The sequence below is a fragment of the Cryptomeria japonica genome, chromosome 11 (assembly GCF_030272615.1).
Source record: "Cryptomeria japonica chromosome 11, Sugi_1.0, whole genome shotgun sequence".
Taxonomy (NCBI): Eukaryota; Viridiplantae; Streptophyta; class Pinopsida; order Cupressales; family Cupressaceae; genus Cryptomeria; species Cryptomeria japonica.
This window is the reverse complement of record NC_081415.1, coordinates 266,443,118-266,455,252: the sequence shown is the minus strand read 5'-3', so window position 1 is coordinate 266,455,252 and position 12,135 is coordinate 266,443,118.

Genomic DNA, 12,135 nt, shown 5'->3' with positions numbered 1-12,135 from the left:
CCACCTTGACAAAATCGACATCGAGTTCTTTCTTCAATATAATGGGTTTCAAATTGCCATTTGAAAAAGTAACTTATGTCACTTATTATAATTAAAGTTAGCCTTTTGAATTTAACTTTGTAAAAGTTAGGTAAATCCTAACTTATCTTCAAAAAGGTAGTTATTCTAAGCATTGGCTTAGGTAGTTATCCTAAGTGGATTAGCCAAGTAGTTATCCTAAGTAGTTATACTAGGTGATTACAAGGTAGTTGTTCTCTCAAGAGCCTATAAATATAAGGCTAATTCAAATGTAAAAAAAAAACTCTTACAAAGGGGAGACTATGGAGAAATTCTTAGAGAAATAGTTTGATGACTTTTGTGTTTACACTTTGTATAAAAGAGTTCTTTTGATTGTATAATTTCATGGAAATAACAAAGGATGCATTTAGCACATATGTTCTAGATGTACTTCTTGAGTTATTGTTACTGATTTTTCGTGTATCAAATTGGTGATATATTTTGTCTATGTGCAAATCATTTGTCATCTATTGGAATGCTTATGATTCATACAATTGATGTAATGAAACACAATCAAGATTTGGTATCTTAGTTTGGATGTGCTAGAGTTACCCGTCTCTTTGTATGTTGAGATATGTCACCCTTCTTTCATCAACATTGCAAGTTAAAACTTGTTTTGTGCTTAAACCCCCCCTTGTAATGGTTATCAATTGTGGAATCTCACTGTGTATTCGTATGTCTGCCATTGGAGTTTATGTTATTTGTCTTTCTTTAGTTTAGTTTTTCTCTCCTTTATGTACTTTCAGGTTAAAAGCACACAAAAATACCAAAAACTCCCATCATACGAGGGAGTTACCCCTCTCAAACGAAGAGGAAGATTATGGCTATACCATATTCTCTCCAATTGTTGTCACTACTCTTCGACCAAACGAAGTCAATTTTGAAGACAAAATCACAGTGACAAACTTGTTTACCAACAATATACACATGTATATATATACATACACATGTATATATACATACACATGTATATATATACATGTGTATGTATAACGTGTATATATACACATGTTCATATATACATGTATATGTGTATATAAATATATATGTATATATACGTATGTATGTATATGTATATGTATATGTATATGTATATGTATGTGTATGTGTATGTGTATGTGTGTGTATGTGTATGTGTATTTGTATGTGTATGTGCATGTGTATGTGTATGTGTATGTGTATGTGTATGTGTATGTGTATGTGTATGTGTATGTGTATGTGTATGTGTATGTGTATGTGTATGTGTGTATATATACATATATACACATATACACATATATAAACATATATATACATATACACATATATATACATATATACATGTAAATATATATATATATACATGTACATGTACATATACATATAAATACACACATGCACATATACATACATACATACATACATACATACATACATACATACATACAAATATATACATATATACATATATGTATGTATGTATGTATGTATATGTTTTAATAACAGCCGACTACTGTTGTGATGTGCTAAGTTGGATGTAGCAAATGAACAACCCTCTGGAAGGGAGGAAGAGTATCACTCAAGAAAAGAACTTGGTTTGGTAATATCATACATGTGCCTTATTGAGCTATCGCACACTCATGCTTTAGTTGGTTGAGTTGAGTTAAATTAGCGGGTATAGTGGTAAGTTGTCTTTTGTTGAAATGGCGATGTTTCGTAATGTTATGGTTTGAATATCCTGGATTGGAATGTTAGATTGAATCTCTATGATAGGTTAAATCTGCATGCTAACATATTTATATATATTATTATTCGATTAATATATATACAATTAATGTATATATATCAACCAATGAATGTAAATGGTTAACCTCGCAGTGCAACGCTTGTTGCATCCCATTGTAGATAGTGGGTCTTCGGGTCGAATCCTTGCCCAAGCATCTGTGTCATCTGTATGTTTGTGCCACATTGTTCCTCATCCCACCATGTTGTTTTTTACCCTAATGATTGGTGTCCTTTGTGTAGAGGCGTTGATGCCTCCCTATACTTGCTAACTATGTGGTAGTTTTTGGTGTTGTCCTGACAATAGCCTCAGTGTTGACAATGTGGCAAATGATCTGGTTCACGATGCTAAGACATTAAAGTCCCTCTATGCTTGTTGTGCATGGATATAACTAGAAGTAGGAGGCATTTATGGAGTGATAAGGAGATCAGAGTGATAAGGAAAGAGCATAGCAATAAGGAGAGAGTGGAGCGATAAGGAGAATGGAGTGATAAGGAGAGAGTGGAGTGATAAGGAGATTGGAGTGATAAGGAGAGAGTGGAGCGATAAGGAGAATGGATTAAAAAGGAGAAATGTTAGTGAGATTCACTTAGGAGGTGTTGATACCTCGACTTAATGTACTCGGGGATGGGGTCCCCCTCTATAGCCCCACTGGTTCAAGCTCCAATCAAAAGTAGTCACCAATCAAAAAAAACAAAAAAAAACAAATGAATATAAATGTTATTTGGATATTAAATAATAGATTGCATATGTATAAATGCATACTCATGTATACGACACACACACGCGTGCACGCACGCACACACACACACACACACACACACACACACACACACACACACACACACACACACACACACACACACACACACACACACACACACAATATACATATACATACATACATACATGCATACATACATATGTATGTATGTATGTATGTATGTATGTATGTATGTATGTATGTATGTGTATATATATGTATATATACATATAATTGTGTGTGTATGTATGTATATATGTATGTATGTGTATAGATATACATATACATACATACATATATATATGCATATATATTTATATGTATGTATACATATATATATTTATATGTATGTATACATATACACATACATACATGCATGCATATATGTATATGTATATGTATATGTATATGTATAGATAGATAGATAGATAGATAGATAGATAGATAGATAGATAGATAGATAGATATACATATATATGTGTGTGTGTGTATATGTATGTGTGTATGTATATATATACATATATATACATATATACGCACATGTATACATATATATACATATACATATATGTACATTTATAATGTATAAATGATGTAGAGCCCTACCCACACACCTAAGGACAAGCCCAAACAAGGTTAGACTTATGACCCCCAAATGATCACAAGGGTACTGCAAGGAAGGACTCCACACCTTAAATGGGTCTACTCACAAGTTCACTAGGCTTGGGCCTACTCAAGATGAGTAAATGCCTCAATACCTACCCTACACCACCCCATGACACTCTGCTCCTAAGGGATCAGGATTTGGTTCATTTATTTCCATTAGAAACTAGTCCAAAATTTGATTTTGAGATTAGGCTCCAATTCCTTAGACCTCCTTTAGAAATCTACCCCCTAGGCTTATAGCCCTATTTGGTGATAAAATGGATCTCAACTCCAAAATGTTTGACACGCCCATACAAAAAAATTACCATTTAAAATACCCTTTTGGAATTTGCACTAATCCCCAAAATGGTTTGACCAAGTCTACAATTACAAGGTTTGATCCCTATAAAGGCCAAGAGACCTAATAGGGGCAATTAGGCCTATTTTCCAAAGCAACTACCAAAAAATGATCTCAAACTAGAAAACCAACTCTATGGACATGTGGGGGATGGTGAGTAACCTTCAATTCCAGGGTTGCATGCCTGGAATCCACTGCTATGACATTTTATGATGATTGTCCTAAATCTTGTCCTAGGTAGTCACATAGAGATGCCTACCTAATTTTGCTCCTTTCTCCACACTACCAAGTTTCCCCTACAAAAAACCATTAAAACCCTAAATTACAGAGGCTTATCCTGCATCCCTCCAAAGTAAGAGTCTTTTAGTGGACTAGAATGCAAGATAAGGCCATGTTTATCCAAAACCCTCTCCAAACCCTCAATCATTGGGTTGCAGTCAGAAGAATGAAGGGTTCTCACTACTCGAAAATAATTAAGACCTTAGACCACCACCAAAACAAAGATATTTCATCCCTCTATCTACTCCATGGATGGTGTGATTCAAATCAATCCGTACAGGCACGGGAAACTCCTGCAAACTCGGAATTTCTGGGAAAACTACAATATTTAGTGTTTTATTGCTTCACAAACTCCAATCATAATAGCAGTAACCTTGGGAATCATGTCCACAAGGTTTATACAACTCTCTAATGGTTTCCAAATGAATTTGGAGTATATTGGACCCGTTGAAAGGCTTCCCCCAATCGTATTTCAAAAAAGTTGCACTTTTGCACTCAAAAGTTGCATTTTAAAAAAGTTTTAATTTTGCACAAAATGTTGTCATACTTGCTAAGGTTGGAATCCACACACATGGATCAACCAAACACTCCTAAATTATGTTTAAAACCTATCAAACACAAAACTAAACCATCTACTACCCCTATTGACCACATTGTCCCAATTGGCTTATCAAAATGCCTAATTGATGACGTGGCCTTACATGGTGGGGTTTATTGGACATATGAAACACATGAAACACTAAGACACTCTAATGATCCTAGTATTCATCCTTAGGGTCATTATTTGAGTGTAGATGAGGTTCCCTTGCACCATACTCCTCAGGAGAAGAGATCTCAAGCCCACTTGAGATCAGAGTTTGTAAATCTGCACCATGGTTGGAAATTCACTCATCTGTCATCCAAACTACCTCAGAGTCTGGTTTGTTCTACCAAGCCACCAAGTACTCAATGTACTCCTTGTTCCTTGTCTTCCTTGTGACTCTAGTGTCTAACACTTTGCTCAAATTAGGTGATTCATGTCTTGGAATGTCATTGTCTACTACAACCTGCGTTGGTTCCTCCCCTTTATTGTCACTACCTTTGAAAAGTGTAAGATCACACACATTAAAAATGGGTGATAATCCAAGATCAGGAGGAACTTAGATTGCATAGGCATTTTGTCCACATTTATTCAATATCTGACATGGTCCAATCTTCCTCTACATGAGCTGGGTGTATTTTCCTTTTAGGAGTCTCTCCTTCTTCAAATGTACCCATACCAAATCCCCAACACTAAACTGTACATCTCTCTTTTTCCTATGAGCATAAGTCTTGTACTTCACTGCAAACTATTAGAGATGAGACTTTACTTGGTCGTGCACCTCTTTGATGGTTGATGCAAAAGCTTCACCATCTGTACTAATGGGCTCTTCCTTGGGTAAATCCCTTAACTCCAATACTCCCCTTGGGTGGATGCTATATACAATCTGGAAAGGAGACTTCCCTATGCTCCTATTGATAGTATCATTGTAAGGGAATTTTGCCTGTGACAGTATACTGTCCCATTTTTCTCCATGTTCCCTTGTCAAACACCTTAATAGGTTTCCCAATGACCAATTGACAACTTTAGTTTTCCCATCCGTTTGAGGATGGTAGGCTGATGAGAAAGCTAGGTTAGTTCCCAACTTCTTCCAAAGGGTCCTCCAAAAGTGACCAATATAGGGGCAATCCATGTAGCCAGACTATCTCTTTGAAGAATAGGTCTGCAACATATGATGCATCACAAGAAGTCTTACATGGCAAGAAATGAGCCATTTTACTAAACCTATCCACCACTACAAAGACACTATCAAATCCCCTCCTTGTCCTAGGCAGGCCCTACACAAAGTCCATACTTATGCTCTCCCATGGCCTAGAAGGAATGGGTAAGGGCTGATACAAACTTGCATTTGTGGACTTCCCCTTGGCTTTCTGACATATTACACATGTTTCCACAAACTTTCTTACATCTCCCTATAATTTAGGCCAGTAATAATGTCTCTTCACAAGGTCTAGGATCTTGTCAAGGCTAAAATGACCTTCCATATCTCCATAATGCTTCTCCCTAATGATATTCAACCTCATGGAACACTTAGGAATAGAAAATTGTACCCCTTTAAATAACAATCCATCTTGTATCAGAAATTCAAAAAACTCAATATGATACCTCTCACCAAAGGTTTCACATACCTTGTATATCTCTCCAAAGTCTTCATCAGCATCATACATACTCTTCAAGGAATCAATACTAGCACTCTCCATCTTGATTTGGTTGACAGTTAAAACCTTCCTGCTCAAAGTATCTGCAACTTTGTTCTTGACTCCCTTCTTGTGTTTAAGGGTGAAGATGAAGGCTTGTAGGGTCTCTACCCACTTCATGTGTCAGTGGTTTAACTTCTCTTGGCTATTTATGGAATTGAGTGCCTAATTATCAGTAAAAACTATGAACTCCTTAGGAAATAAATAGTGCATCCACTTCTTCAAAGACTGTACTAGAGCATACATCTCCAAGTCATAGGATGAGTATCTCTTCTTGGCATCATTTAGCTTTTCACTAAAAAAAGAAATAGGCCTTCCTTCTTGACTAAGCACTGCCCCAATAGCCATGTAGCTTGCATCACATTCCACCTAAAATATCTTATTGAAGTCTAATAAGGCAAGGACTGTTTGTTCTGCAACCTTCTTCTTCGATGCTTCAAATGAATCATCTACCTCTTTGGTCAAACCAAACCTGCACTTTTTTCCTCCCTTTATGGTGTCAAGCATGGGTGCACAAACATGACTAAATCCCCTTATGAACTTACTATAAAAATTTACTAAACCATGGAAGCTCCGGACATCATTCATAGTCCTAGGTGTTGGCCAAGATAGTATAGCACTCACCTTCTATTGGTCCATTTTTAACTCACCTTGTGAGATTACAAAACCCAAGTAGATGATCTCCTCCTACATGAACACACACTTATCCAAATTGATCATTAGTTGCTCTTCATCTAACCTCTTGAGAACCATATCTATGTGTTTGAGGTGTTCTTCCCTTGTGTGACTGAAGATCAAGATATCATCTAGGTATACTATGACAAATTTTCCAATGAATTCCACCAAGACTTATTCATCAACCTCATAAAGGTACTAGGGGCATTGGACAACCCAAATGGCATGACTTTCCACTCATACAACCCCTCATTAGTTTTAAAAGTTATTTTCCATTCATCCCCTAGCCTTATTCTAATCTGATGGTATCCACTTTTTAGATCCATTTTGGTGAAATACTTAGCACTCCCCAAGCAATCAAGAAAATCCTCTATCCTAGGGATTGGGAACCTATACCTTATAGTTATCTTGTTGATGGCCCTTGAGTCTATGCAAAGCCTCCATGTGCCTTATTTATTGGGTACAAGGACATCAAGTACTACACATGGGCTTAAGCTCTTTCCAATTAGTCTTGATTCAAGCAACTCTTCAATCTGCCTTGCCATTTCTGTATTCTAGGCTGGAGTGAGCTTGTAGGCTACTTTGTTTGGGAGAGTAGATCTAGGGATCAGATATATGCAATGACTGATGTCTCTCATCGATGGTAGGGATCTTGGCATTCCATCTAAGATGATGCCTTGGTGCTTATCATGCAATTGTCTGACTACAGGGTCTATGTGCTTCTATGCTCCTTTCTCTTCTACAAACTGCTCCTTCCTTGTCACCTTGGGGCTAGGCATGAGGGCATAGCAAACTATGCCTTTCTCTGCAATCTCCTTCATGAACTATTTTCCTTCTACCATTAGCACTTTTGTATCCTTACCTTTTGATTCTATCTCTTCCTCTATCAGAGGTAAGAGTTCTATCACCTTACCATGCTTGGTGATTGAGTAGGTGTTTCTCAACCCATCATGATGAGCTTTCAAGTCATACTGCTATGGTCTCCCAAACAAGAGATGACATGCATCCATCTTGGCTATATCAAAGAGCAACCTATCCTTGGATGATCCAATCTGAAACTCCACCCAAGTCTGCTCATCTACCACTGCTTGTTGACCTTGGGTGAACCATGAGACCTTGTAGGGGTAAGGATGAGGTAGCTTTCTAAGTTTAAGCTTTTCTACTATTTCAAGTGACAAAATTTTTAGTGGATCTAGAGTCTATCAAGACCTTGCATACCTTTCCTTTTGCCTTGCAAGTGGTTTTGAAAAGAGATTTCCTTTGTGTAGGCTCCTTGTCAAGTACTTTCTTGGTGGTTACTGCTCTCCTCATCATCAGAGCCTCTCCTCTTTTAGGATAGCCATATCTATCAGGAGCATTAACACTTTGATAAGTGTTTACACTTGCCACACTTTGATAATCAAATTCCTGCACCAAATTGCTTCTCCTTTCTCCCATGGAGCTAGAAGCCTTCTCCAGACACCTATTGGCCATGTGCCCTTCTTGGTTGCAGTTACAGCACCTAAGAGGTCCTCTTTGTTCAACCCAACAATAAGAATAATAACTCTAGTTGAAGTCTCAACCCGAAGTTTGGAAATTCACTTGGTAAAGTCACTATTTCCATAGCTAGTGTTCATTTGATTGTCAACCTGGGGACGTAATACTTGAAATGGGTCTGCACTATATATGCACTAAGCTCCTACGATAGATACCCTACATTACTGTAGCAACTAACATCTATGCGTAAAAGATAAGAAAGAATTGAAACTATTGAAAGGCTACAAGAAAACTTCTGCATTAACATAAATTCATTCAAGCAATACTGGCTAAGTTCAATGCTGCTAAACAAAAATTACTTTATTTTGGTTTGGCTAAAGGAACAGTCAATGGATCTATTTCCAATGGTTGCAGGAACAGTCAATGCAAGAACATCTACTGCAACTAAAGAAGAAAACTAATATTAACAAAGGCACAGGAACACTCACCAAGTGGGCCCCCTTGGATGAGTGATTCCAGACTTCCCAAAAACAACTCTAAATGCTCAAAATAACATATTTTTATTCATTGTTCTTCAGAAGTCATTACATGATTCAACATCAAAAGAGAAACAAAACACTTGTAACTTTATTTCTAAAATCCTCTGCTCTCTTTTCTCTCTTTTTTATCTAACCTACGAAAAGAGATAAAGACCTTTATTTAAAAGAAAATAATTACTTCCTATTACACAGATCACACCAATTAGAAGAGGCAGATAACTAATCAAGAAAGGAAATAGCCAGAGTTAAGTCACCGATAATGTGGATCTAAACCAAACCACAGTCATAACACATTGTGGCAGTATTTTCAACACTAATGTCTACTTGAGTAAGACATCAGTAAACATTGCACAATTACTTTTCCTCTGTTTTTCCTTATGCTCATCAGCGTTTTTGTCGATTTGATCTTTCAGTCTCCTCCTTAAATATCTCCTACAGCAACTGGCATGACAAGAGATGCTTCCCAACAGCATCAATTTATTCCTGCAATCTCAAAAAGAAAGAACATACACATCTATTTTAATTAATCAAAACATCTATTAATTTCACACATGATATTGCCTAAACAGTCTGCATGGCAACATGAATGAATAACATGGCTACAGGAATAAACTGGCAAAGACAAAACATGTTTTAATAGGTTCAGGATAACATCTGAAATACATATAGTAAACTTCTGATACCTCATTACTACTATGTAAATCAAAATATGAGAAAAACTTAAGAGTTTTGAGGATAAAAATATGTTAATGTATCAACTCATCATGCCCCCCAACTTTAAGGTCTGGTTGATCCTCCAGCAAGAGGAAAATTCCTAATTCTGGCACTAACTCTTAAGTCACCAACAGTTCCTTGACCTATTCCTCCTGAAGGCAAATTCCAATAAAACCCCTTCATCTTTTCTAATCTAGACCATCTAGCCTCTTTTGTAGCTGCTTCATAGGGGTGATCTATAACCTTACATCCCAACAATGGCCACATAAGTATAGGGGGCTGAAAGATCAAAGGTAACCAGATATTGGTTTTCATCCTACCGAGTTGGATATATTTAGGGGCTCTTTGCATAGCTGCATGAAAATTTGGCAATGAATGAGGTTCTCTTTGTTTCAATTCTTCTGGCAAATTATTCCAATGTTGAATTAGGCCTTCAATTGCAGCTACACTTTCATTTTGAACTAAATGCTCATATGCTTGGAATATTTCTTCCCTCATTGGCAACACTTGATTCCTCACATCTTGCCTTACCAATAGCTTCTGCCATTCATAATAAAGAACTCTTGGCTCTTTTGCTTCCTTCCTTAGTGGTAATGGACAATCAAATTCAACATCCCTATGTGATCTAGCCTATGTTCCCATGCTGATCTCATTTCGAATCCATGACATTAAGGCTTTTATGTGGATATCACCAATGTATAACAAGGGATTCCACTCACTATCAGAAGTTACAGCATAGTTATGCAAGTAAAGCTCACACAATAAATTTTTCAGAGTTATTGGGGAAGTCTGTTAGGCATCATAAAATTCCTCAGGGGTTTCTAAAGAAGCGCTAAGGTCCCTGATAATGCAGTTTAATTTAAAATTTAAATACCTCTCTTTCAAATGCAGAGCATAAACTCTTGGTGATTTCCTACATTGCATTAACTTCAGGACCATACTAGTGATTGTATCAACTTTGGCTTCTAATTCTTTAATTTTACTATCCCTTTTTTAGCTTTCCTTCTATTGTTTGTCAATAATCCCCTATAATCTAGCCCTTTCTATCTCCCACTGCCTATAAAATGTTAATGCAATAGATAAACTGTTGAGAGATGATGGAGGTCTAATAGTTGTTACCTTTGTATGTGGAATTTATTCAATAGGTTCCTCAAGCTGTCCTACCACATATGCCAGACTTGAAAGTCTATCAACATCATCCTCCTTCTGAATTTCAACCTATGTTGCACTCTCTTCTTTTGATGCTTCTATGGAAATAACCTTTGTTGCATCACTTACTGGACGGACTTTTTGGGTAGTACTCCTAGTTCTTCTTGCATAAACCTTTGGAGTGGCTGCAAGAACAGTTTCTACCTACAGCTTTGCTACAAGAGTATTTCTCTTCAGTCTATGCCTCTTAGTTGTAGGGGAAACTTGAGTTTCCTACGGCAGAACCATAGGTTCATATTCTGCATTAACTCCTTCTAATTCCTTCCCTTTTCTTTTAGAAGATGTTGATTCTCTTTGAAAAGAAGTGGAGGGTTGCTCCATGTTTGTCTCAACCATCTCTTCCTCTGAGAAGAGGGCTCTCCCATTTCCTCCTTTTCAATTGCTAACTCATCTGCAACAGGAGCATCTTCAACCCTAAATTGCAATATGTCTTCAAATACCCCCCATTCCATCTGTGAAACATCCCTAAGAGAATGTTCTACCAGCAATTTTATCAAACCGTGATGGCTGATAGAATGATTTCCATTCTTTCATGTTTCTTTGGCACTTGTGGAAATGAGGTGATATAAAAAATTTGGAACATTCATTCTCCAGCCATGTTGCAAATGACTAAGCAATTTGAAATAGGGTGAATGTAAATTTGAATACCTCCTTTCGCAAGTAATGTACTTCATTAAATATAAAGCCACCTGGGGCCACTCTGCTAGAAGGGAAACCCTCCTGGTTCCTTGCTTGTCCACTATTAGAGGTCCATTTGTGGGGCATGTAAATTCTGCTCTAGCACTTCTAGTGTCTTTTGATTCTGGAAACAATTCTCCTTCCTATAGCAACCCTGTAACATCAGCTATTTGATGCTCTGTAGCAATGACCCTTAATCCTTTAACAGTAGCCTCCCCTTCATTGAATGAATGCATAAACTCAAAGGTAATTTATTCATTATAATCTGTTATTTTCATAAAGTAGACAATCCAACCATGATGCCGGAAATAATGCTCACAAAGAGCATCTTGTAGCAACGCATCATGGATTATTGGTTCATGGTGGATTGGATCTCCACCCATTTCTTAATTTGTTAATGTAGCAATCCCTGCAGCTGAGAAATGAAGAACCAAAATACTCTATAGACTGAGAATTGAAACTTCCTTACCTATTTCAAAATTTGGTGGTAGAATTCATTACTTTCTTATGCCAAAAAAATATCTCATTAAAGGAATGATGGCAAGCAATCAAATCAAGGTACCAAAAAGGATGAGTAATTACTAATTTTGGAAACCGGACCATAAAACACCCCCCCAACTTACTTTGACACATGTCCACACAAGCTGAAAGGATTTAGGGAAGTATACATGGATTTAGTAAAGGCAATAATCATAATGAAATC